A 24,037-nucleotide genomic window follows, 5' to 3' on the forward strand; every position below is an offset into this window, starting at 1 on the left:
GAGCTTTTCAAAGGAAATACATGTGCTCCAGTCATTCATCAGGCCTGGGGGAGTGGGCCCTGGGCATCTGTGTGTGTGCGTGGGGACGCGTGTGCGGGCATTGTGTTAAGTAAGCTCTTTAGCTGAGAACCATTGGTGGGACTTAGCAGTGTTTATAATTATTCTAAGGAGAATTTCGAGTTCTTCCATGGCAAACGGGGGAGTAGATCGTCTCCACAGTGATCCTAAGGAACGAGCCTTTTTGTCTCTGTTGGGACTTGGATGGTTAGTTACTCTCTTTGGGTTTCTTGACCAGACTCCTTGGATGTGACCATCATATCTTTTCCATCACTCTGCTGCCTCTGTGGGGTTGTAGGTCTGTTTTCCTTCCCTGTGAGCTGCCCTGCCACCATCTCCACAGCGGCCCAGCCAGAGACCCAGGGGTCTCCCGTGGCGCTTAGCTGGTACTGCAGGGGTTGCTTCCTTAACATGTACCACTAAAGACACGTTACTTACCCTCTAAGACAGGAAGTGTGTCCTACTCAAGGCTACATTTCCAGGGCCTAGCCTATAGGAAAGAATGATTAGATGGATGGATGGACAGATAGATAGACACACGGGTGAAGGGAAGAAAGGCAAGAGTACACTGGGTAATTGAAAATCTTAGCCCCCAGTGTGGGGACAGCAAAGGTCTTACAGGTGCCCTGGTTCATTTTCCTGTCCTGCCCACAGCCCCTTTATACCTGGGGAAGCCACGACCTGTGGAGGTGAAGGGACCTGCCCCTGATCCTTCAGCCTCATTAACATGAAGAATCATTTGGGAGCCTGACCCTTCAACCAGCTCTTTTGATTCAGTCTTTCTACCTTCCCTTAAGAGTCACTCTCCCGATTGAGGAATTACTCTGTGCCTGACACTGGGAATGAGTGAGCACCTGACACTGGGAATGAGTGAGCACCTGAGGTAGAAATGCAGCAGCACCTAGACAGACCGGTCCCTGTGGTCATGGAACATATATTCTCATGGGGACAAACAGTGGACAGTTTCACAAATATCAGAGAACAGAATGTTCTCTGGTGATCAGGGAAGGCCTTTCCAAGAAGGGGACATCTAGGCTGATCCTTGAATAAGAAGGCATTGCCACCTGAAGCTCTGAAAGAGAGTCCCAGGCAGTGGGAACAGCAAGTGCCAAGACCCCAAGAGGGGACCAGTTGACGGGAGAGCTGGTCAGAGGACCTGGTTTCTAGCACACTGGGGGGTGACATCCATTCTTTTGTCTTCCTCCAAATTATCATCTACAGCCCGGCCTTCTCACTCGCTGTACATCTCTGGGTAAAGAACACTTGTCTGATGCTGGCTGGCTCACAGCTGCTGCAGTTGCAGAAATAGGGCTAGCAGGAAACCAGGAGAAACCCCATCCTCCTTGTCCTCTCACTTAGGGTTTGGCTTGTGAGCAGAGGTTATTTTTATGTAAACATGTGCTTGAAGGCGAAGCCCTAGGGTGGGCAGCTGAAACTGTGTTCATCAACACAAGACTGAAATAGTGCCAGGAGGTTCCCAAGGTGAGTGCACGGCTGATGACCTGAATTTGTGACAGCTCCTTGAGGGCCCTGCCATTCATTGTCCCTTTCTTGGAATCATCTCCCTTCCCAACCCAGGTCCTGCCAAGCCATGAGCTCCATGGGATCAGCCAATTTGGTCTTCCGGCCTCTAGATCTTCCACTTCCTCTCTTGCAGGATACTCTGGGCCTTGTGCACACCTAGACTGCTCCATGCAACATGTAGTCAGTTCATGCCAGGACAGGTTAATGACAGCTTTTTTGGTGGGGAATCAGGTCCAAGGGCCCACTGGTCAACCTGACATATCATAGGGCCTCAACAGATTGTTTCTATCAATTCTTTTTATTTTTTAACATTTTATTTTTTAAAATTTATTCATGAGAGACACAGAAAAAGAGAGAGAGAGAGATAGAGACACAGGCAGAGGGAGAAGCAGACTTCATTCAGGGAGCCCGACGTGGGACTTGATCCCGGGTCTCCAGGATCATGCCCTGGACCGAAGGCAGGTGCTAAACTGCTGAGCCACCCGGGCTGCCCTCTATCGATTATTTTCAGACTTTAAATCTCTCTCTGGTCCTTCTTAAGGGTGTAAAGTAACATTGCAAAGTTTTCCTATAGATGTTTATCATTAGCTGTAGTAGATGTATAGCTCCATTTTTTATTGTTTGTGATGGGTTTTTAAACTCTGGACAAAACATAAATTTCCCTGAGTTTAGTAAATGGAAAAATAACAGAAAGAGGTTTCTCCCTCCGCCCCCCCCGCCCCAATAGCCTGAATTAGAATCATTCCAGATGTTCACCCAGCGTCCTTTTCCAAATCCACGTGGGGCTATCCCGCCTGGAAACTGTGACTGTATTGACGTGTTGAAAACTTGCCGAGAATACCCTTAATCTTTTGGCATTCCTAGATGCTGCCTCATAATTTTATGGTAGCTTTTTATTTTGAAGGAATCTCGGACTCACATGAAGTTGCAAAAAATAGTACCAAGTTCCTGCGTGCTCTTCAATCAGCTTCCTGCAACAATAACCTCTTGTGTGACCATCGAACACTATCAAAACCAGGAGATTGACATTGGTAAAATACCGTCACTACGCCAAAGACCCTATTCTGTTGCCACTTAATTTTATTAAATCTAGGGATCTGCAGCACTTTAGAATTTCATAAACTTCAATGTTGTCGTTTATCTTTTAGATTGTCTTTGGATCTCTTCCAGTTGGCCATCAGTTAAAATTGGTTTCTATTGGTCAGCTGATACCAGAAGATCCGTGATGTGTGCGTGTTACATCCTCTCTGCGCCTACACAGTGCTCCCGGGGCGCATCACCCTTGGTGCCTGCACATAGGCAGCCTGCATCCTCTGATTTGAGGGATTCTCAGATCTAAGGGGCCCTAAGGAACAGTGTGTGATAGAGCCCAGAACAGGGAATCGGGAAGCTTGAGTCCAGGCTTTGAGTGGTTGTGCTGGTCTTTATCTACATTGTGTTTACTCTCGGCACCTCTTGATATAGACACGCTTCACACCCCCACTTACAGATGGGAAAACTGAGGCCAGAGAGGCTCACTGTGCCCATGTTCTGGCAGCTGGCGAAAGGTGGAGTGGGACTTGAATCCGGGTGGTCTGACTTCAGAGGTTGCATGCTTTCACCTTGTAGGGCTGCCTTCCTTGTTCAGGCGCTGACCCTTCTGGTCTCAGTTCTCACTGACGGCTGTGTGTCTTGGGGCTGCTTGCTTGACCTCTCTGAACCTCTTTCCTCAACTGCAACATAATGGGGCTTGGTGGAGAATCTGTCTTGTCCTTTCAATCAATCCATCCTTCCTTCCTTCCTTCCTTCCTTCCTTCCTTCCTTCCTTCCTTCCTTCCATGTTCCTTTAGTTTCTGAGTACAGTTGGTTTTACTGGTGAAAAAACAGTAGCTACTTTTAAGGTTGGGAAGATCTCTGCTGCCTGATTTAGTTTGATGGAAGCCTCAATTCCAATTGAATTATGCTCTGGTGTATTTTAATTAAACCATCTACAAGCCGATTTCTTAAAAATGCAAACTCCCCATGCAGCATGCTGTGTCTGAACCCCCTGTGCTCAGCTGTGGGTCAGAGTGATGCTCATAATAACCAGAAGGCATGTGTGAGGCTGCTCGCTGTCAGCCTCATGGGCAGCATTAATTGTGAGATGCCACCAAAACGAGATACGAGGGCATTATCAGCAGATACTTAATTGATTTTGCATTCTCCACAAAGGAAGGTTAAAATTAAGCTTGTTTGTAAATGGCGTTTAAACCTCGCAGTCTGGGTGATGGTTGTAGAAATTGACGGAGCAGGGCCCTTGTCCAAGGGCTTCATTTTCTTTGCAGGTGGTGGAATGAGCCCATCGCTCAACTAAGGTAAAGATTTCCCCATTTAAAGGGGCCAGAAGAGTGTAAGCTTCCACCGTAAGTTTCACAGAAGGGGCCTCCACTTGAGTGCGCGGTGCTGGGCTCTGGGATGAGTGTGTAATCGCATTAGTGTGATAAATTAAAGGGCCCATATTGTTTAAATTGTCAGGCAAAGCTGCATTAGAGGAGATGCTGCTATAGATCAGAGTGATGATAAATGGCCTCATGGAAACGCCTTGTGGTAACCTCGCTGCTGGTTTATAGAATGCAGGATGCTGATTCCCAAGTGCCCTGGGAAAGGTCCCTACTCAGACCCGTGATGAGGTGTAATGCCGTTTCTAGGTACTTGCTCTTTCAAGGGTACGTGTACCAGGAATAAGAGAAGCTCTTTGGGCATGATTTCTCTTTCCTTTTAATCCTAATTACATAACTCTTAAGATATCTCTGCAAGCGGCTGTATAATTTACAGGGCCCCATGCAACATGCAAATGGGAGCCCCTTCCTGAAAGATTACAGAGAATTTCACTTGCGTGAAGGGTCAATCATGAGAAGCCGGAGGGCAGGGCTGCAGATGCATCACCCCCGTGGACTCTGTGGGGCCTGGCAGGTGTGCCCGACTCCTGGGCACACTCCGGCGAGATTTGCTGAACTGAGTTGGTTCGTGGAGCGATTGTCCTGGTCTGCTGGTGGGATTTCCTGTGTTTTTCTTGGGTGCCAAGTGTTAGTAATCTGGAAAAATCTACCACTGTGCTCTTCAGAATGGACAAGCCCAGGGCACAAATCCTCCAAGCAAACTCGTGGTCAGAGAGCTCAGCTTACAGAAGAGAAACCCTGAATGTGAAACCCTTCTAGATTGTGTGTGTGTGTGTGTGTGTGTGCACGCGTGTGTGAGTCTAAAGCTAAAATCCTGGTGATTTTTCACTGCACGGTATAAAAGGCTGACAAACAGTGATTATCTGGTGCCACTTAATGGATCCTGTGTCTCAGTCCCTAGAGGGGCGGCAGCCCATCCCCTCCCGGCTTTTCATCTCTGGCATTCACCGTGTGGGCCCTGCCCTCCCAGCTGAGTGGAAGGCCCCCCCGACAGAGTCCAGGCTTTTGGGGCCACTGTAGGTTACTCTGGTCACTTCCCGGGGTACGAAGGAGGGGGCGGCGCAGTGCACCTCAGCTAGGAGACTCCGGTCCTGGAGCATCCTCCTCTGGAGCGAGTGGCCGCAGGCCTTGGAAGGCCCAGCTCTCCTTTGTGTGAAGCCTTTGTTCTCGCCCAGCACCGCCAGCCAGGACTTGCATGCGCTCAGTGGGTGCCTTTTTCTCTTAGGAGCCAGTGGAGAAGCAGAAAGCAGCATCCGGGGCCGGCTGCCAAAGAGAAGGGAGGCTCCAGCAAAGGAGAGCCTGGCCTTTGCAGGTTTTGAATCGGAACTGGGGCCCTAGGATGAGAATGAAAGTTTTTTTTTTTTTTTTAATGGGGAGGGAGTGTAGGGGTCGGGGCTCGGCTCAGAACACTCGTGGACAGCTGCCCAGGTCGGCTCTTCGGAGCTTCGTCTCGGGGGAGTTACTGTGTGTTGGGTTTTCCTCCTTTTGTCCTCGGTTTGGACAGAGGTCATTGGAGACGTGAGCTCGGAGCAGCAGGAGCTGTGCTGTCCTTCATTGTTACAGGGTGATGGGTCTGAATGGACCTGTGAGCTCCAGGAGAGAAGAAGGAAGGGTCTTCTCTGCCTCCTGGCTGGGGAGAGGTAGCAAGGCGGGAATCCCGCCCTCGGGCCGGACACCCTGTGTTGCACCTGCTGGTCTGGGTTCAGCTCCTCCCTTTCAAGGGAGCACTTGGCCAGTGCATAACTTTTTCAGTAAATAACGGGCTTAGCATCTTCGTTTGCAAGCAGAAGCTGGTTTTCTTTCATTTCCCTGGTAAGACATCCATGGTCATTGTTTTTTATTTTGAAAAGAAAAATAATAGGAGAAAAGCCCACTATATTTTTATTACCTGGTGTGGGAGTCTGAGATAACTTAAATAATACTTCTGGTTTAAAGCTACTGGGGAAGAAAGTATCAATGCACAAGTGAAAAATGAGAGAGAGAGAAACAGACAGACAGACAGACAGAGAGAGACATGAAAAGATGAATGTGCTAGAATAATCTCTCTTCTCTGCAAACCCCAGAACCTCCACAGGGTCAGGGACCTTGTTTGGTCTACCTACTGTGCCCCGTGCCACACTTAGCACAGCCACACTTAGTAGGACCTGTTAATGGACCAATGAACCAGACACTAGGTTCCCATTGGGCCTGTGAGCCAGCATTCCTGGACAGTGGCCCTAAATAGAAGGAAATGATAAAGATAGAAGAAAATCCTATTGTCTTGTTGGAGACCTCATGGTTAGTACCTCACGTAACTCAGTTAATCTCCCCTTTGGCCCCGAGAGGTAGATGATGTGATATTTGTTTCGCAGACAGGCAGATCAAGCACAGAGGAGGTCAGTCACTTGCCTGGGGTCAGCCAGCTGGGAGTGGCTGGGCTGAGATTTGGTCCTAGGACTTGCTCCACAGCTGTGATGTAGGAGATGTGAGGGTGGGAGAGAAATAATGTTTATGGACAGCCAGGTGTTGGGGATGCCTTGGTGTTCCCAGTCCGTGAGCCCTAACCCACAGAAGGACACAGGCAAGGAAGTAAACGCTGGCTGCTGGGGAATCGGTGGGTAGGACGTGTCGGGGCCCTGCAGACTTGGAGCTTAGAGTCTAGTGGACGGACTAGACATAAGCACTTAGTCAAATGGTCGTTTAATTGCAGTGGTGATGAGTGTGTCGCAGGGGAGACCTTAGGGGTGGGAGTGGTGCACAAGCATGCTGGCTGATGCATCGAGCCTTCTAGCCCGGGGTACAGGGGCTGTCGGGGACTCTCAGGTCATGATGGACAAGGCTGGCGGAGGGTGGGCAGAAGGAAGCTCTGGGCCCGGGGGGAGGGAGGGAAAGGCCCCAGCAGGCCTCTGGAGGGGCAGTCTGCAGCTGCTGGCTAAGCGACAGGAGGGTCCTGGTCACAAACCCCAGTGAGGTGCTGGGACCTGTGGTTCTGTCTGTGATGTTCAGAGAGTGTGGAGTCTTTGTTCCTGGAGACTGGGTTCCTGGAGAGAGCCACCACTCCAGGCGCGGCCGCCCCGACCCCCAGCATTGCGTCCCTGCGGTCAGGGTGGCCCACACTGCCTAGCACCTCCTGCCTTCTGCCTTCAGGGGACCTGGGCTTCCTCCAGGGACAGGGTTCCTGGGACCTCCATCCTCTTTCTCCATTGGGAGATTGAGAAATTCTCTGGAAGCAGCTTGCAGAGAGGAACCGTCTAAGGCCCAGGTGAGGACTCCGTGTCTCCCTCCCTGGGGGTGCGGGTCCTCTTGGCCGCACAGTGGGAGACCAGGGACCCAGCGGCGAGTTCCCTTTCCTGGCGGTGGCGCAGGGAGCCTTGGGCCTGCTGTTGATGCAGCCTCTGCCCCAGAAAGTCTCCTACGAGAGGAGGCTGAAAGAACACGTGAGCCAGCCCGCCCCGCACACCTCACCCCTGCCGCGTGCCTGGCTGGGCCGCCGAGCTGAGCAGGCCCCGGTGCGGCCTCCTGGCCACGTCCACCCCGGAGGAGCCCTTAGGACCTGGCAGCTGGAGGTCATTAGCCGTCTGACTGCGAGCTGGGTCAGAAAATAAGCCAAAGAGGTTATGAGCTCTGTTAGTCACTCTGAGATGCACAAGCAGAGGCGGCTTTGGTTTGGCGCCTCTGGAAGGAAACAGGTGTCCATCCGATGGGAGGACATTTGCCTTCATCGAGGCGACAGGGCTGGATGGCGCTGGGGCGTCCGCGCCATGTCAAACTGCCTGCGTGCCCTTTGCGTCTCTCTTGCTTTCTTATGGGGCAGAAACTTAGCGCCACGCGCTCTAACTTTCTTTCTGGATGAACGCAAGCAATTCCACTGATTACTCTGGTGCTGATACGTGCTGAAAGGATTCTATTGTGGATAGGTCTGGGTGACTAAGAGAGGTGAGAATGAACTTGATCTGGAACGTTTAAGCTTGGCTGTGGGGCCCATGCTCTCTCTCTGTGGGGCGTGCTGCTCTGAGGCTTCTCCTTCCGTGCTGGGAGTTGTGCCAGGTAACGGGAGGAGGTGACGGCTGCCTGCTGTCTCCTGTTGTTTTGCTCACCTAGAAGTGGGGTTTGGGGCTGATCACACATCCGGCCCTACACCTGGCCTCAAGGGTACCTCATCCAGAGGAGGGGAACACCATCGGTGCGCCGCCCCAGTGCCCTGCCCTTCCTGCCCTTCCCACGTCTCTCCTGGGGCTGCCTTTGGAAATGAGCTTTGCTCGGATGCCCCACTCCAGGGAGATAGAAAGCTAAGCTGCAGAAACGTATCCCAGAAAGTGAAGCCGATTTCGTTTCTGCGTGGCCTCGGCCCCTGTGTTTCTGGAGGGGAGTGGGAGCCCCCTGGACGAGTCCCGTGCAGGTGTGGCGGTCTGTGGTGCTCAGAAGAGCTCACCCGAGTGCCAGCAGATACTGTGGTGCAGCAGCTCTCACTCACCCCCACACTTAGCCCATCTGTGGGGTTCTGGATGCCTCCACCACCGGGCCTGCGAGCCCACCGCACAGGCCTTGTTTGGTTCACTGCTGTGCCCTTGGCCTGACACCACAGTGGGGTTTTGTGGACTTTGTTGAATGGGTTAATTTGGGGCATGCTGAACGCCCTCAATAGCCAAACTGTGGAAGGAGCCAAGATGTCCTTCGACAGATAAACGGATAAAGGTCAATATATGTGGCACCTGTGGTCAATATATACAATGGAATATTACCCAGCCATCAGAAAAGATGAGTATCTACAATTTACGTCAACGTGGATGGAACTGGAGGGTATGATGCTGAGTGAGAAAAGTCAATTGGAGAAAGACAATCATCACATGGTTTCACTCATACGGGGAATATAAGAAATAGTGCAAGGGACCATAAGAGAAGGGGGTAAACTGAGTGGGGAAAAATTAGAGAGGGAGACAAACCATGAACGACTCCTAACTCTGGGAAACAATCAAAGGTTGTGGAAGGGGAGGTGGGTGGGGGATGGGTTGACTGGGTGACGGGCATTAAGGAGGGCACCTGATGGGATGAGTATTGGGTATTATATGTTGGCAAATTGAATTTAAGTAAAATATATTAAAAAATAAATTTAAAAAATTGGGGACATGCTGTCTGAAGACAGATTATGGCCCTTGGGGGTGAGGGACTGGCCTCCTTGAAGTTAAACCCCAGTGGGTGGGCTTGGGGGCTCTGGTTTGTGAGTGGGTAGGAGACTCAGACCAACATTGCACCTTATTCTAAAACTCTAAGTGCAGGGGATTCTATTTCCTTCCAAAAACTGTTCCTTGGACGCCACCAAAACATTACACATTGAAAGAGAAAACTTCCCACCTGTGCAGTGTTCTCTTTGTCCCCTTGACCTTCCTCTGCCGTTTGCTCCTGACAGCGCCCTGGGCCACATCAGTATTCTCTTGTCGTCCCAGGAAACAGGTGGGACCATGTGTCCAAATTTGGAAGAGTCCCATGTATGTGGGGAAGCAGAGTGAGGGAAATCCGTGCCTCTCTGAGGGAAGGGTCGGGGTCTGGTTCAGCAGGGACAGGCCGGCTGGCCTCTGTCTCAGGTGTCCCCCAGTGGGAGCTCACGGATGACTTGGAGCCTGGCTCATCGGTCCTCTGCTTGGCCGTTTAAAGTTAGTGACTCGAATTTCTACACCTGAAATTATAAACTTTCCAGTAAATACCCCGCCCTCTTCAGCTATTACCAGGCCATAGGCCCTGCCCACTGCGTGTTTGAGTTTCTCCTTCTGTACTGGTTGACCTTGACAGTGACATCACAGCATGAGGGGTCAGGCACCAGGTGACTTGCCAGGGGACCTTGGGTCCCCCTGGCAGCAGCTTCCTGAGGCCCAGACCCTGTAACTCATGCCATGTTACGTGGTTCACACAGTCTCCGCCCTTTGTCATCCATTCCAGGGACGAGCTTGAACCTTACTAGACTCCTGCGTCACCTGGTTGTACATATGGTCTGTGTGGCATTGATTTGTATGGTTGCCGAGCTGGTGGGATTTGTCTGTGACCCCAGTTCTTCCTGCATTTGGGAGTTTTAAGGGATGTGGGCAGTCACATGAGATTTCGGCTTGTGGGGAGTTTGTGGGGTGAAACTCAGCCTGGGAGCCCCCGAGGGAGAGGCCTCTGGGGCACGATGCTGAGCTGGATGTCTGTGCAGGGACGGGCTGCCTCCCCACCTCTGAGAGGCGGAGTCCCCACCCTGACTGGCCGTGTCCCACTTAAGCCTGACTGCAGCTTAGCCCAGAGAGGGGCTTGCTCGAACCTGTTTGGATACTTTCTTCCTAGCTTGGATTATCTCCCTGCTAATGCTTTCTTTGTGGGCTTGAGGCCCAAAATCAAACCTACCATTCTAGGATAAAAATGATCCTGTTTTAATCACTTGTATTTGTTTTTTTTTTTTTTTTTAGTCAAAATGGAACACTTTGCAGTTATTCCCAAGGTCTTATTTTTATTTTATTTAATTAATTTATTTTTTAAAGATTGTATTTATTTATTTGTGAGACACACACGCACACAGAGAGAGAGACAGAGACAGAGAGAGAGACAGAGACACAGGCAGAGGGAGAAGCAGACCTCATGCAGGGAGCCTGATGTGGGACTCAATCCCGGGTCCCCAGGATCAGGCCCTGAGCTGAAAGCGGCACTAAACAGTGGAGCCACCCGGGCTGCCCATTATTTTTAAAAGAACTGTTTCCTTGGTCTTTCTGGCTCTCTCTCTCTCTCTCTCTCTCTCTCTCTCTCTGTGTTTGTGTGCGTGCGCTTGTGTGTGTTTAAGGCTATCAAAGCATTGATAGGAAAGCAGGATTTTTTTTTTTTTTTTTATAAGAGCACAGCAGTTCTTTTTAAACTGACTTAGAAGACATGAAAATGTATGTGTTTTGATCTTCTTTCTCTGGATTAGAATACGAAGGATCAGTTGTTGCAACAGACAGTAAGCAAAGTAATTCATTTCTGATGCATTCTGGCAAGCCAGCCTTCTAGAAGAGGCCAGAATGAAACACGGAGCCGAGGGAGACAGACCAGACCAGAGAACTACCTGACGTGTCAGCAAAACACAGACCCAAAGAGCAGAAATAATAACAGGAATGGGAGTAATAGTAATGGTGAGGGTAAGCGTGATTGGGATGGCTGCTGTCTATTCAAGCACTTAGGGGGTGCCAGGCTCCTTCCCCATCACTGTCCGTGGATTATCCATCCTCCTTTCAGTTTGCTTAGACTAGACATCCTCATCATCATCCCCAGTTCTCAGATGGGGAACTCATGTGGGCTTGGGGTCAGGCCTTGGAGCCAGAATAAGAGCCCCAGCTGGTGGGATGACCCCCATGTTCGTAGCCACCACCCCACTCCTGAGCGGTTGGCATGTGGAACCCCTCCCCCATGGAGACCCCTCTCTCCCTGCTCCCCGGCTCTGCCTGTGACCCCGCAAGCAGGTGAGACCTGGAGACAGTGACTCCCGGAGTGAGCCGGATGCTCATTTTTTGTTTCCATTGTTTCAATAACTCAGGCAAACCTTGGGGGAGCTTTGACACGAAGTATCTGGATAGCTGCTTCTATTTTAGGTGTTTAGACGCAACTTTTCATGCAATTTGAAAATCCATCTCTACTTGGGGAATTTGGATATTTACCTATCTCTAACTTTGTTTCCTAAAATTCCTGGCTCCTTAGGCTTCCAGTTAAGAGCTTAATTGCCCCCAACATAACATCCTCCAACTCCCCTGCTCATCAGACTTGAAAGCCAGTTCAGGTTTTGGGCAGATTGACGTCTCCTTGTGAAATGAGAGCTTGAAACTGGGTGATCTCCCAGGTGTGTGGTTCTGTTCTGGAGGCTTCCGTACCCAACGGGATGGCAGGGGTTAGGAGGGCAGGACAGACGCCGGCTCTCTTCTGCCTCTCTCCTCAAGGCCTAACCGTGGTGACGAAGCAGGTGGGTCTGAACGAGATGCCACAGTTTCATTGATGTGAATGGAAATTACTGGCCAGAAAATATCCATGAAAGATAGGTATGTAAGAGCTTCATGCTACCTTTGAACAACATTCTTATTTTCTTCTTTGAAATCCCCCGAGAGGATTTTAAGGAGGATGGAAGCATGCTGCTCGCAGGAGTCTTGGCACATTACCGCATCCTCCGGTATGAGTGCAGAATGTGGCGTCTGGAGGCTGCTGTCGCATCGCCCAGGCTGGGGGCCTGCATGCCCGGCGATGCTCTGAGGCCAGCCGGTTACTCTGGGATTTGCAAACAGCTCCTCTGCTCCATCTGCAAAACCCGTTTGTGGCGGGGGGGCTGGTCAGACCCCAGGGGGGCGGGGGCGGATGGGGCCAGAGCAGGAGGCCGAAGCCGAGGTGTGTGCCGACGCAGGTTCTGTGGCCAGAAGGCCCCGCAGGGTCCCCAGGGAGGTGGCCAGCCGTCCAGGCAGGGGTGCTGCCCTGACCAAGCCGAAACGGCTCCATCTCTTTTCCAGATTGTGTTCAGTGAATGCTTTTGGCCACTTCTAGCATCTTGGGGATTTGTTCCCAATCGTTCACTTTTGCTTCAGGTTTTACGACTGCAGAAAGGGTGTGAAAACCTCAGAAACACTGAGTCGGCCAAGGACGGTCCAGCCGGGTCGTAACTGTCATCAGAAAGTGAAAGTCATCCCGGTGGAGGAACATTTAGAAAAAGGATGAGCCCCCATCGCCATGTGACAGCGTCGAGGCGTTTCTTCCCGCCGGCGTGGGAGGGGAGCGTGGGGAGGGCCTGGGAACAGACGCAGAAGCTGGGCCAGACGTGTCCTGGCGGCGGTGGTGCAGGAGCACCCAGGGTTCGAGCCCTGGTTTGTGTGAACTGGGGGGGCCGGGAAGCGACTGGGCCACGCTGGCCACCCTGCCCGCCCCAGCCCTGAGCCCTGTGGCGGACTCCCCCCACCCGTGGACCCCAGGAAATCCCTCAAATTAATTAAATCGAGGCACGCATTGGATTTTAGGGGGAATTGGTGTTTTCTCCCTCCTGAAGTAGAGAAGTGGGGACAGGAGCAGGTGGGCCGCAGAAGGAGAAGAGAGAGAAAGCGAGGAGGGCAGGGAGAGGCAATTTGGGTTTTTGGTGCACTCTCCGAACTTGGCGTCTTTGAAATGTTTCCAGAGCCTTTACAGGAAGGAAACGAAAACGATCCGAAGGGCGGAGGGGTTTTTCATTTCCCTTTTGTTTGGGACTCAGTCCTGGGGTTTGTGGCATCGAGTGCCGAGAAGTGGGGGCGTCCCAGTGCGTTCGGAAACATGCTTGAGACGGGGCAGGGGGTGTCATCAGAGCTGAAGATGGGTAAACACAGAACGGAAGAAGCAAACCTCTGGCCGCAGATAAGAATCCTATAATTTATGAAGACATAGCATTTTGTGTCTTCTTAAGTACGAAAGCTAATTTAGAAGAGGGGTGACATTGGCGGGAATGAGGTGCTGTCACAGGCCCCTGCACACCTGGGGCGGTGGGGGGGCCCTCGCAGGGGTCGGGACCCTGGGGCCAGCACACGGCCCCAGGCTGGAAGCTGGTGCAGGCCCTGGAGACACCAGGAGGTGGGTTTTCGGTGACGGAAGGATTAATCCTAGAGACGCAGGATTTCAGCATGGCAGGATTTTAAGTTCTCTTTTAAATACCATCCCTTCCCCCCCCCCCCCGCATTTATTGGGAATTCTCTGTTTGCAACGTGCTGTATTTTTATATGTGTTGTTGCCTGCCTCCCGCCTGCCTCTCTGATTTTCTCCCTTTACGAAGAGGTGGTTAAGTGTGAGTAGAAGAGACACTCTTGCTGCCGTGGAGCTCACAGGACAGTGGTCAGGGCGGGGGCCAGTCCAGGAAACACACACAGAGATGGGAAGGGTTGGACAGATGAGTGTGGGGTCCGACTTGGTCTGGGGCTCGGGGTTGGGGGGCCTTGGCTGACATCAGAAGGGTGACAGGAGTTCATGGGCCAAGCAGGCCGGTGGTGTTGGAGATGGCAGATGGCCAGGGAATGGGGGGGGGGGCAGTGGGATGGATGGTAGTGGGGCAGAGGGGGCACCCAGGGCCTCTGTTTCTCCTTTAACCTTCCTGGAGTACGGTGGGAGAGTAGATAATGTCCTCTGCCCAGCGGCTCAGAGGTGAGGTGGTCTGCCCAAAGTCAGACGGTGGGTGCAGTGCTTCGGGATCTGCTGGGGACTCTGGGCCGCCGGTGCCCCCAAGCTTCCGTGTTCCTGCTCCGCTCACCACACACTCCTGTCTAGGTCCAGTGCTCGGTTTTTGCTCCCACAGCCTCTGCCGGGCCTTTGGAAGGATGGGGAGGCAGCACGTACACACTCGGGTTATGTCGAGAGAAATTCTTACTGCCTGTGAGCCGACTTTGGGTCTCAACAACTGTACACTGTAGCCAAATATTTATTTTGCAGAAACAGAGACCAGAGCGGTTCTTGATAGGAAGTCAGCCGCAAGGACTTTTTTAAAAATCAAAAAAAAAAAATTTTTTTTTTTAAGAGTGAGACTTTTTTTTTTTTTGAGCTCTGTGCACATAAGTCCTGACCTTCATAATGATGCCTGAAGGCTTTCCAGATCTTTATGAAAAAGATTCCACTTTTCTGTGGTTAATTTGAAGAGGTTGCTTTGTTTACGCAGAACGGAGGATCTTGCAGCTGAGCTGTCTGATTTCATGTGCTGTGTAGCTGCTCCTAGTCCTCCACTCTGCTATCCCTACCTGTGCTGAGAAAGAGGCTTTGTCTCCTGGGCTTGCACCCCCCGCCCCCCCTTCATCCTCGAGACGGGCAGAGATGTGGCTTGAGAGAAACGGAGGTATTCTTGGAGAACGTAACCTTTCCTATAAAACTTATCAAATGTTCACCTCTCCGGCTTCAAGTATGGAAACTCAGGCTTTTTGGAAAGTATGGGCCACTAAACACTTCGAGTGTCTCCACTTAATGGAGAAGAGGACTCCTTTGCCGTCGCCTGGGCATATCCACGGTCAATGTCTGGGGGGATAACTCGTCTCGTCTATAAATAACCCTTGCTTGACCTGTTTCTTTTACAGAGTTGTGACTGTGGATGCCAGAGTTGAGTGAGGTTATCAGACACTGAGCCTGTTTTCTAAAATGTGTAAAGGAGGCCTCGAAACCACCACCGTGTAACTTCATTCCTCTGGTGGGTCTCTCCTTCCATCCACGAAGCAGCGCTTGGCTCCGGGTGTCCTGGTGGCATTGGCGTCTTCGTCCCCACGTCCTCACCACCGAGGGCTTCCTCCACTGGCCTATTTCCGTTTCTCCAGACCTGGCCCATTTGAAGCCTCTGCGGCTTTCCTCCTTCCTGCCTCGCAGCCAGACTTGGCTGGGTCTTCATACAGCGGGTGGGCAGCCCTCCTGCAGAGCTGAGACCCTCGCAGCAGTGGTGGGAGGGGGAGAAGGAGGAGACATGAGGATGGAGGTCCACTTGCCAATTATTGGTGCTTGGCGCCAGCGGCCGGCATCCAAGCACCTCGAGTGGATCATCCCACTTGATGCCTGTGGCTCTGTGGCAGGTGTAGCCTGGTCTCCATTTTGCAGATGAGCAGACGGGCACACAGCGACCAGATGGGCATGTGTGTGTGTTCACATACTTCTCACTTTGGTTTTCTTTTTTCTCTGCCACCACATTCCTCCTTCCACGAGAGCAACATGCCCGTTCTGTGCCCGTGTACCCATCTGATGCTTGATCCCAGGTCATCAGCGTCAGAGCCTCATTTGGCATCAGTGAACAGCACAAGGTGTCCTCCAGGGGCCTCTTGTGCTCAGGGCCCCTTGGTGCCCTCTTGGGCAGTGGGTGCACGTGGTTATCAATGAGCACGCCCTCCAGGGTTTCCGTAGCAGTGGCAGGGAAGGCAGGGCGCACTCCCAGGCACAGCATTCCTAGTGAAACGGGAATGGGATTTTTTTTAAGTGACAGTTAAATGTTATAGTACGTCCGGTGGGAAGATGCTATCAATGCAAAAGCAACTTGAGAACTAAGGGGATGAATTGAGGCTTCCATCTCATGTTTGTACTTTGCACAAATCCCTTTAGTGCCGCCAAACCCTGTCTTGAGGGGTGCTGTGGCCTTGGTGCCACCCCCTCAGCCCCAGCCACCTGAGCCAGGGACTGGGACAAGAGTGCACTCATTTCTCACAGAAGGGGAAACTGAGGCTCAGAGATGAGCACTCCTGTCCTGGGGGCCTTGACCCTGTCCACTGCCCACTTGTTATGCTGTTTTATTCAATATCTATTACTGCTACTTCACCTTTACTGTCTTTGTGGTGATGAAAGGGATACTTGCCCTGTGTAAGTGGACTCGGAAGTCAGATGGAGAAGTGTAAGTGGAGAGCATATCCCTCCGGCTGCCCACCTCCACGGCTGGCGTGTGCGCCTGTGGGCCCCCCCTCCCCACAGGGATGGGCAGTTTGGGCTTCAGTTCGTGTTTAAATCCAGCTCTGCGTCTTACGAGCTGTGTGATTTAGGACAAGAGGCTCCACTGCTCAGTGTCCGTTTTCTTACCTGCAGAAGGGGGCAATTGCAGAATGAGACAGTACCTTTAGCTTGGCCTCATCTTCGAGGTGGACAGGAGGCAGCCCGGTGCCTGGCACAGAACAGGTGCTGGGTTCCTGTGGGTTCTCCACCCGCTGCCCTACAGCAAACTCACCTCCAGCACCCACTGGGGCAAGCTGCAATTCTGATGGGCACATTTTGTGTCATTTAGTGACAGATCTGAGCTTAACTTCACTTAAGAACAATGTTGGTAATGTTTGAAATGTTTGAATATTTGAACATGGAAGCTTCAAATTGTCTTGTAGCTCCCTGCAGCCCTTGGCGCACCTCCCACGCCCCTGGAGCACTGGCATACCTACCCACATACCTGGGGGCTGGAGCACCTCCTCATGCCACTGGGGGGCCGGCATGGCCCCCGATATTCCTGGAGGCTGGTGCATCTCCCCATGCCCCTGGGGAGGTTGGCATAGCCCCCAATATTCCTGGGGGCTGGTACATCTCCCTACACCCCTAGGGGGGTTGGCATAGCCCCTGAGATTCCTGGGGGCTGGTGCACCTGCCGACACCCCTAGGGGGGTTGGCATAGCCCCTGATGTTCCTGGCAGCTGGTGCACCTGCCCACACCCCTGGGGGGCTGGCATAGCCCCCAATATTCCTGGGGGCTGGTGCATCTCCCCATGCCCCGGGGGGGTTGGCATAGCCCCCGATATTCCGGGGCTGGTGCACCTGCCCATGCCCCTCGGGAGGGTTGGCATAGGTCCCGATATTCCTGGGGGCTGGTGCACCTGCCCACGCCCCTGGGGTCTCTACACCCAAGCTGGGTTGGTGCTGGAGTGGTCCTTGCCTCTTGCCACACCTAGTAAAGGCCAGGCCTGTGGGCAGACAGTGAATGTCCATTGCCTGCAGACAGCAACCTGGAGAAATCTCACTTCACCTTGTTCTAAAACCCTTCTGCGAACGTTGAGAATCAGTCATATTGTTCACTCTTGCCATCAAAAAGAAATAAATTCTGAAGAAGTGTTTTCAGGAGGTTCTTCTTATTCAAGGGTTAACCAGATTCTTATTTTGCTTATCTTTGGAAATAAAACAATGTTTAAAACTATTCAGATCAGCAAAGCCATCTGGTGGGGAGTACGCAGCTGCTCCCCATTCAATTGTGCTGCCCTTAATTTATTCATTGAAGGGTGCCGCTGTACATCTGCAAGATCATTATTCGCACTTGGTTCTGAGCATGTGAGCTATGTCTATGCAAGACCTCTCTTCTTCTGAACTGAAGGACATCTGGGTTGGGCTTCCTCTGCTCTTCCACGGCCTTCCACTCTTCCTGAATTCTTGTCCAAGCAGGTGGGAGGGTTCTGGGGACTCCACCTGGGGAGAGCCACCCTGCTCCTTATGGCCCTGAGATGTCATCTCTGTGCCTTATCCTGGGAGCTGCTGCTGCTTTGTATTCATTTTCCTGTTTGTGTTAGGGGAACATTGTTGAAAGGCAACTAGAATCTGCCTCTCTTCTTCGCAGTCTCGCTGCACAAGAGCTATAATAACCCCATCGACCCACATCGTGTCCCTTTTTCCTGTCAGTTAAGGTTTGTCGTGACAGGTGTTGGAAACCCTGAAAGCATGCGAAAAGAATCGTAACAGAATACATCACGTACCTGGGTTCCTGAGATCACTGGACTGTTGTGATGTGTCTGCTTCGGGAAGAAGACGTTGAGGGGTCTGAGTGGTGCCGGGGTTTGCATCCAGTCACGCAGCTGGTTAAGGGGCACGGCAGGTGCTCCACCCAGGCCTACTGATTCCCAGGATCCCCAGCTCTCTCTCATAGAGAGACTCTATGACTCTCTGAGTCATATGGAGGAGGAGGGGTAGGACATCAAATTCTCTGAGCCACAATTTTCCCATCTGAAGTGGAAATGCTAATTGTGCTGTCCTCTTTAGATTGTCATGATGCGTAAACAAGATAATCCCCAAAGTCCCAGCCTGGTGTCTGGGCATAAGGAAGCCCTAATAAATTTTAGCTCTTGTCACTTTTATCGTTGTCATAAGTGGCCAAAGCCCTGTTATGGATTATCTGCTGGAAGTTTACCTCTTTACTCATTAATTAATTAAAAAAAAAAAAAGATGTAGTGAGTACCACCTGGTGCTAGGCACAGTAGATATTGAAGCTTGTGTGGGAGATCTAGTGCCTGCACTGATTTGAATTCAGGGCTGAGTGTCACCAACCCTGCCATTGTAGAGCTTACAGGGAGAGTCACGGAACTGCAGCAGCACCTCTTGCTGCCCCGGGAGCCTCAACTTCTGAGTGGGTTTCTCCCAGAGCCGCTGTCTTCCATGGTGGTGTGCTACGGGACAGAGCTCATGGCTTTGCAGCCAAACAGGCCTGCAGTTGCATTTTGGTTCTCTGGGTATGTGTTCACCCCAGCTGTGCCTCAGTCTCCCACATGTAACACGGGGGTCCCAGTGCTGACCCCAGAAAGTTGCCATCCAGAGGGGAACTCACATTGGGGCACCTGGGTGGTTCAGCTGGTTGAGGTCTGACTCGTGATTTTGGTTCAGGTCATGATCTCAGGGTTTTGAGATCGAGTTCCGTATTGGGTTCTGCTCTCAGCACAGAATCTGCCTGAAATTTTCTCCTGCCTCTGCTCCTCCCCACACCCCCCTTCAAAAAAAACAAAAAAAAGGGACCTCACATGGTACTCTTGTCCTCTGGGGTCCCTGAAAACCACATTTTGAGGTATACATCTCAGTCTGCACAAAGGGTGATATTGAATTTTGAATGCCTTAAAACAGACTGAACGTTGCTTCCTTGAAATGCTTTCCCTTTATGTGACGGCTGTTGCTTCCTTGCCAAGAGCCATTAGGTGGGCAGGCTTCGCAGCAGATTGTGAAAGCTCGTCTCTGGTAGGTTCTACCTTAATAGAAAACCACCATCAGTAGATCTGTAAGCTTGAGTGGAAAATCTAGTACCTCAATCTAGGATGGATTTGCATTACCCTGGGAGTAATAAAATGAGTGAAAAGAAAGAGTTTTCCCCCCGATTGGTTTCAGAAAAAGACCTTTAGTGTCTTGTGCACATAGACGTCATCGTGTGCCAGCTGTGGCAGGAGCATCCTAAAGCCTCCTGTGTACCCTTCCCTCCTGCTGGGGACACCTCATCGTGCTGCACCTGGCGCAGAGACGGTGTCTGGCTGTGTTCCCTGCATGTATTGGGCAGTTGCACAGGTTGCTGGGGCACATTAACCCTCTTGGAGAGCCACCAGCTCAGAGGGGGCTCGGAGTGTCCCCGCCGCCTTCAACCACCAGAGATCCCTGGTGGGATCAGGGTCCCTGTTGTGAGGACGCCTCTCAGCTCTGCGAGCCGGTGCTGGCTCTTCCGGGGTCTGCAGAGTCAGGGCCTGGTGGGCTTTGGGGGCTATGTGTAATTCTGTGTAATTCTGACGGTGGACATTTTTTCTGGAGCCTCTGGAGACTTTGTTCTGGAGTTAAGATGGAATATTCCAGAAGGCCTGGGCTTTCATATTTGTAGCTTTGGCAAATGCAGTGGGTGCTTGATAAACATGTGCTTTAAAGGTGTTGTGAGCTAAGGAGAAGACACTTTTATGTCTTTGGGGCTAATTGTGCAGCTTTTTTTTTTTTTTTTTGCCTAGCGTGAAGGTGGTATGCACCAGCCTTTCAGCACTTGCTGCAAGACCGCTGGCTTCTTAGCAGCCTTAGAAGACATAGCAAGTGAAGACAGTGGGTTGGTATCAGGGAAACATTCACTTCAAATCAGACTCCCGTGAGTGTTCGGGCTGAAGGAGGTAGTGCCAGCTCCAGGTTTTACCTACCAGGAAACAGGCCCAGAGGTGCCGTGACTTGCCCTGGGTGACCAGCCAGGTTCCCACTGGGAAGTATCAGCTCAGGGGCCATGTGCAGTAGTTTGCTGCCTCGTTGGGAAGGTGCTGCTTTTGAGGCTACAAAGTTTAAAAGCACAGTCTGAGAAGCCACCACCTCAGTCGTATAGGTTCCAGGGTTTTCTCTTTGATGCATAAGAAGGCGCAGGGGGCTTCTTCTGCCTCCCCCACATGGGGTCCTATCCATTCCTCCCTGCTCTCTTAGCTCCAGCCTTCTGTTAACGGACCAGCCCCCATCTCTGTCCCCTGCCCCACACTTGGCACCAGGCCAGCCTCTGTCAACTTTGTCACTGTCCTGGTGCCCGTCACACTTTGCAGCTGGAGCAGATGCACCTGCATGATGAGTCTGTATTGAGACAGTTTAAGACTCAGTGCCCCGGGCTGACAAAGTGATTGGAGGAGGTACCTGCCTTTCGCCCCACGTCTGCCTCCCACATATCCAGGACCCCCTATCCTGTATCTCTGTGCAAATCTGTTCTTTAGAAGAGAATTTCCAAAGGGAGGCAAGGGGCTGGAAGGAACTTCCAGACTGTTCTGAGAGCCAGGCCAGGGTGATGGGGTGGGGGTGAGGATGGGCTCCTCAGGTTGGGTTGAGGAGGTGTGGGGCCTGGGCAGGTGGATAGGGATCAGGGTGTTGGATCTCTGTAATGAGATGCTCACCCTTGGGGTTGTACAGGACCATATTGGGCCTCAGTTTTCTCGTCTGTGAAATGTGGGCCTAGTAGAATGGGTACCCGCAGGTTTGATTCCCTGGAGCCTGTCCCGTTGTTGACCTGCACCCTGACTCCTCACCATCATTTTTGAGGTGTTCCAGGTTTGTCATAGCATGAAGGACTTTATGGTAGAAGTCCCCAGGAATCCTCCATGAGTTCCTTTCTGCTCTTAAACCTCCCATTTGTAAAGAGGCGGCTTGCTTAGCCCAGACCTTTAGACCTCTGCGGATGGGCACATTTCTGGAGCACTGACGCTCCATGTTAAGCACTGAAGCAGATTATGGATGGATGATTATTCTGAAGGTGCTGGGCTTTTCCCAAGTTGCACCCACTGCTGTCTCAGGCTTTCCAGGGCTCCCCACCCTGGTTATCGGGGCACCAAGTGATCACAGTCAGCAATGCTCACTGGCATCTTATTTCTGCTGTAAAACTTGGCTCTTCTTTCTTCTGTGTGCCTGCCTCTCACCGCCACCTGTCTCTTCTCATTCATTACTTCAAATCAGCTGCAGACAGGAAAATTGGACACCTGTGCCTAGAAGTATGTATACATTGAAAGCAAGTAGGCCTGGAGTGAGGGCCTGAGGGCTTCTATAAGAATGCAAAGGACACCTGTCATATATTGAGGCTCGCTAGGTGCCAGATGCCGGAGGAAGCATTTTATGTATATTATCTTATTTCTTCCTCACATCCATTTTAGGTGACACAGATGGTTTTATTCCCATTTTACAGATGAGAAATAAAATCACAGAATGGTCAGGTTAGTTGTCTGAGATCATAAAGCTGGGAGAGAGTGCAGTTGGATCGAAATGCAGGTCTGCCTGACTCCAAAGCCTGTAACACTTGGTTTGGATTCTCAGAAGACATTTTTTGCTACATCCCAACTTTGTGCAGAGTTGCAGTTGCAGAGCATTGGGCCTCTTACACTAGATACAAAGGAGGAGCTGCATCCTGTGAAGATCTGATCACAGAGGAAATACCTTTTTCTTATGGATGTATTTTATAGGATGAAAGAATAGTTTGGAATATATTTTCTATACCGTAAGGCATGGGAAGTAGTCCTTATTAACAGCTGTGTTGATGATGAACTTACTATACAGTCAAATATGCTTTAAAAATAATTTTTTACGAACTGCCTGTGTTTCAGATGACACACGCTTTGGGCCCATCAGGAAGACCCTGCAGTTTGCACAGTGTGAAAACCCCTGTTTTAGACAAAGCACGGATGAGGTGTCTCCGTTATCAGGAAAGGTAAAATCTGGCAAGGACGTCCTAAGGACTAGGCTATAGGACGGGCTTGCTCAAGGAAGCACAGAACGCATAGTGGCTCCAGAGCGAGGCAGGGAGGAAGGGGTCTTTAACAGGAAGTGGGGAGAATGGGGTCAGTTGTCCAGATAACAAAGCATAACAGCTGCGGTTGTCATAAACACGCATTTTGCCAGAAAGTAACCTAGTGCGTGACATTTGGGCAGTTATGTCTTGTTCGAGAGCAGCTGCCATCTGGGTTTCTAGCACTGTTTTGGCATATCTGCTTGTGGCATTAGCCAAGGGGTTCTATTAGGCAAAAGCATTGATTCAGTTGATTTACTGGGTCTTTGGATGAATTGCTTTGGCCTGAATCACTCATGATTCACTTTACTCCTGTAAACCCATTTTTTGGAACTTGTAAAATTATACCAGTTTAACTTAGTAACACCTAGTGTTTATAACCTGCAGAAGAGTGTATCCATAAGCTTTTATCACATACCCAACCACCCCAAGCACTGCCAGGCCACCATGTTCTTCCCATGGTGACAGCAAAGGTGCAGAGGGCAAGTGAGTATGTGGGACGGGTCTTAAGGCCTAGGCTTGGGACTGGCACGTGGTCACTTCTCCCTCATTCTGTTGGCCAAAGCAAGTCTCCCACTCAAGCCAAAGGGAGAAGCTGCAAAGTCATTCATGTGACCAAAAGTGGATTATGGGGTAAGATAATAAACTGGAACCAATAGTGAGATCTCTACCGAAAATAGTAATTAACTGCTTGCTTACCAAACACCTCTTGTGGGCCGGGACTATATCCATATTTAAAAGAACTAACATTTGTTTGGCACTTCCTATGGGCGGCTCTTTGAAGGACTTTATGTGAATTGACCACTTCGTGCTCACAGCATGGGTCCTGTGAGCATTCCCCATTTACATCCAGGGAAAACAGGAGAGGACTATAATGACTTGGCCAATGTCAAAGCCAGGTTCTGGCTTTGGCACCCAAGCTCCAATGCTATATGTGATTTATTACCATCAAGGATTTCTTTTGAGAACACAGAGGCCCAGATCACTTGAGTGACTTGCCTGAAGTCACCAGGTGGACATCGCGTTGGTATCCTGGCCCGCAGGACTGCTGACTGGCTTCCTTCTACTGTGCTGTGGCCAGTGAGGGATAATCAGGGGTCTTGGCTTTGTTCTGTTGACTGACTGCATTGTGATTAAAAGCGTAAAACTCCAGGTACGAGGTTGAAGCTGATAATCTGTTGTTTGTACGGGACTCTCCAGGCTTGCTGCTTCTCAGTCTCAGAGACAATCTTATGATGTCTTTGAGCTAAATATGAAAAATGTTCCTTCTTGTAGTTGTTGATGAATATTCCTTGAAGAAATGTATTTCCATATACATAGCCCAAAGAGAAATGTCAGCAGTGAGACATGCTAATCAGAAGAAAGCCTTGTGTTTTAGTAAAGGTTACTTAAGACCCATCAAATTTTTTTCCCTTAAAACATGCAAGTAAAATAATGTAATTAGCTATTTTTTCCCTCTCTCCTCCCAGAGGGTAGATGTAAATGGTCTACCTAAATGAAGCTATTTATTTAAATCTGTCCAGATTTCTTTTGAAGTTTTGTACATCTTTCTTTTGCTCTATCAGCTCATAGCTACAATAATTTAATAAGTTTCTCCTAGGGTGAAATTGGATGC

General features: G+C 50.9%; 1 protein-coding gene across 10 annotated transcripts in view; it reads left to right on the forward strand.

The window, feature by feature from the left end:
• Positions 1-24,037, forward strand: part of CHST15 (carbohydrate sulfotransferase 15) — a 74,394-nt gene that overhangs the window by 12,113 nt on the left and 38,244 nt on the right. For 3 of the 10 annotated variants that reach the window (XM_077877300.1, XM_077877304.1, XM_077877299.1), the window contains exon 2: positions 22,241-22,344. The exons of 4 other annotated variants lie outside the window; for them this stretch is intronic. The gene's annotated coding sequence lies outside the window, so the exon portion shown is untranslated. Of the gene's footprint in view, positions 1-2,485; positions 2,613-15,031; positions 15,142-22,240; positions 22,345-24,037 lie in introns of all 10 variants that reach the window. 3 more of the 10 variants (XM_077877302.1, XM_077877298.1, XM_077877307.1) reach the window with 3 other exon arrangements.

Source organism: Canis aureus, chromosome 29 (assembly GCF_053574225.1).
Source record: "Canis aureus isolate CA01 chromosome 29, VMU_Caureus_v.1.0, whole genome shotgun sequence".
NCBI lineage: Eukaryota > Metazoa > Chordata > Mammalia > Carnivora > Canidae > Canis > Canis aureus.